This window comes from Macaca mulatta, chromosome 7 (assembly GCF_049350105.2).
Source record: "Macaca mulatta isolate MMU2019108-1 chromosome 7, T2T-MMU8v2.0, whole genome shotgun sequence".
NCBI classification, from domain to species: Eukaryota; Metazoa; Chordata; class Mammalia; order Primates; family Cercopithecidae; genus Macaca; species Macaca mulatta.
The window spans coordinates 1,204,900-1,207,746 of NC_133412.1; the positions used below are offsets into that span (position 1 = coordinate 1,204,900).

Consider the following 2,847-nt stretch of genomic DNA (forward strand, 5'->3'; position numbering starts at 1 on the left):
GACAACATTTTATTTTCATAGTTGATATTGGGGACCTGCACCTAAAGCATCGTGCCTTGCCCTTTCCCCAGATGGGCCAATGCCTCTCTATACTTGACTCTATTTGACTAAATAGCTGATATTGACTAGGAATTATGACGCGTAGGATACCCCTTACCATAGTAACGTCAAACTCACGTTCTAAATGCAATTTGCTCAGGGACCGGCTTCTAACTCTGGGTGGGAATGTTAAGCTCAGTACAGTTCAATTCAGTAAGCATTTATCAAGAAACTCCTAGACCAAGAGCTGTGTTAGACACTGGGTATGGGGTGATGGGGATACGAAGATGTGGAATTAGAACTCGAGAAGCTCAAATGCTCTCATTTAATTCCCTAATGCAATTACCTAGCTTCAACCTGATGGCTGTAATGTCTAAATTCGCTTTCTCTTTATTCCAGTTCTACATAACAAAGCATAAATAATCACAGAGCAATAATTCTGTGTTGGACTATTCAGTGGACAGAGAAGAGCATTCTGACCGGCGTGAGACACTGTCTCCTTTCCCAGGGAGCCCGTGAGGTGGCTGCACGGAGCACACGCGTGAAGATTCAGGAGCACGAGCGTCAGGTGATGGGAGGGGCACGGAGGCAGCACCAGAAAGATGCCGAGGGGCCGCTGCAGCCGGGCTGGCCGGGAAGGTCACGGGAGCGGGCACAGGCGTGTCCCTCCAGCCGCACTTGGTTTTCAAGAGGACACATGCAGGGAAGGGGATGACACCGAAATGCTGTGGCGCTGAGGGGAGGAGAGGAGGGACACAGGGCCGACGGCTGGCCCCCACCCCTTCCGTCCCTGCCCCTATGAACGCTGCCAAAATCAGCCCCAACGGGGGAAATGAGGTGGGTGAAAGAGGTGGACAGACTTGGCTTCCATGGAATTCACAGATTCCAGTCATTAAAAATCCCTTCTGAGTTTTCATCTGGAAAACTTTACAAATGTATTTAGGGACAAGAAGCAGAAGATGAAGCCAACACAGTTGGGCTCAAACCGCCGCCCTTCTCCTTCTGTCTGCATCCAGGATCCACCCTGAGCCCGTGAGTGCGAGGACCCGGAGCTGCGCAGCCCAAGGGAGCGGCCCCTGACCAGAGGAGGGAGCCGCACAGCGGGGCCCCCAGCACGTGGATGGCAGGATCTGTGCTATCTCAGTCCCAGGGCCCCAAGCAGAGAAGGCCTGGGGCTCCCAGCTGAAGTTTTGCTGTCTCCTCTGTCACCAAAGTCGAGAAGGACTGAGTGAGACCAACGTCTGCTGGCTCCTCGGTGGCTGCCAATGTGGCCCTCAGGCTGCGGGTGAAACCGTCTAGGGAAGCCGAGACAGTGGCTAGAATCACAGCCACGAGTGTTCCAGGGGCCCTAAAACACAAGCGCAGCCCGAGGAAGGCAGCGCCGGCTCAGATCCCTGTCCAGGCTTGTGTGCCACACTCGAGAGGCACACGGCACCAGAACATGGCGCTTTAAGTGACTTTGTGGGGTGTAGGAACACAAAGTGGGGCCTCGAGTGGCTCAGAAGTCACTCCCACCAGCCCACGGGGACCTGGGCGGCCCCTCTGGATGTGGCTGGCGTCTCTCCAGGGCGGGCTCCAAAGTCCTATGGAGGAGGTGAGCGTCGGTCTTGCTCTGAGGAAGGACCCTGACAAGTATCCTGAACATGCAGGCACACAGCTGGCTGACTCATCTGAAGGGACCTGTTGAGCCACTAGCCAGGGAAGGCTGGAGAGAACTCGACTAACACACGATCCCTGCCCAGGGGCCCACCTGGGCCGCCCACGAGAAAACTATGGAAGCTGTGAAGACGGAGGTGTGCACAGGGCTGGGAGAATCCTGGGAGGAGCCGCACTGGGGACCAGGAGGGACGGAGGGCTGGGCCCCACAAGCAAACGAGAGAGGCGCTCAGTGCCACGAACACCCCGCTGCACCCACAGCTGCAGGCCTGGCTGGCAGCACGACCGTGGCTTCCGTCATTTTAGAGGCAGGTACCTGATATCAAGGATGACAATCAACCATGCCACCCTGAATTACAGCCATGTCCTCAGCGGGTCACTATTTACGCTGACAATTACAAAGAGTTTGAACTCGCTGTCCCATGAGGCAACAAGCCCTTCATTATCACAGCCGCAAGCCTCTGGGCGGCCCTCCTCCCCCTCTGCTTCCCATCAGGGCAACCTGAAGTCCCATGACAGTGACTCAGAGCCAGCCCAGTAGCTTCAGTGCAGGAAAAATCACAAAAACTCAAACACATCCTAAACATGGGCAGTTGGTAGGAGCTGATTCCTAAATTAAACCTGTTCGGAGGCTTTCTGGGTTAGCACAGCTCTGATAACAGGCTTGCGCTTTTTGCTCCCCCTGAAGGGCGGCGAGGAGGCCAGGCTCTGCCATTCTGCAGGCTCTGATACCTGGAGTCTGCCCTGTGGCATCGGTGGCCTGTGCCAGACAGTGTGACCGTCACCCGCAGTGAACACTCGGCACAGCAGAGCAGGCTTGGGGAAGAACAGAAAGTGACCTCTAAGCCTGCAGAAGACGCTAAGCCATGCACGGCCTCACGCGCACTGCGTGTCAATCACGGCCGAAGCAGGAACGAGCTCTTAATAGTTCCAGTAAATGCAAAGGCCGCCCTGGAAAACAGTGTGAACCTTTCTGACAACTCACAGGTAGGTAGCCACTGCCTGAGACACGAAGGTAAAGAATTCACCTGAAACTGCATATTATAAAACTTATTTTTAAATGATGGCGCTTATTTTGAAAGACTCCCAAAGAATACTGCATTAGAAAGTGACAGAGTGAAACCGTGAAGCTGACCACAGGAGTCCCTGGAA

The 2,847-nt window shown here is 54.6% G+C and overlaps 1 pseudogene; it reads right to left on the reverse strand.

The window, feature by feature from the left end:
• Positions 1 to 1,387: 1,387 nt before the first annotated feature.
• Positions 1,388 to 1,996, reverse strand: LOC144329707 (uncharacterized; annotated as a pseudogene).
• Between the last annotated feature and the right edge of the window lie 851 nt (positions 1,997 to 2,847).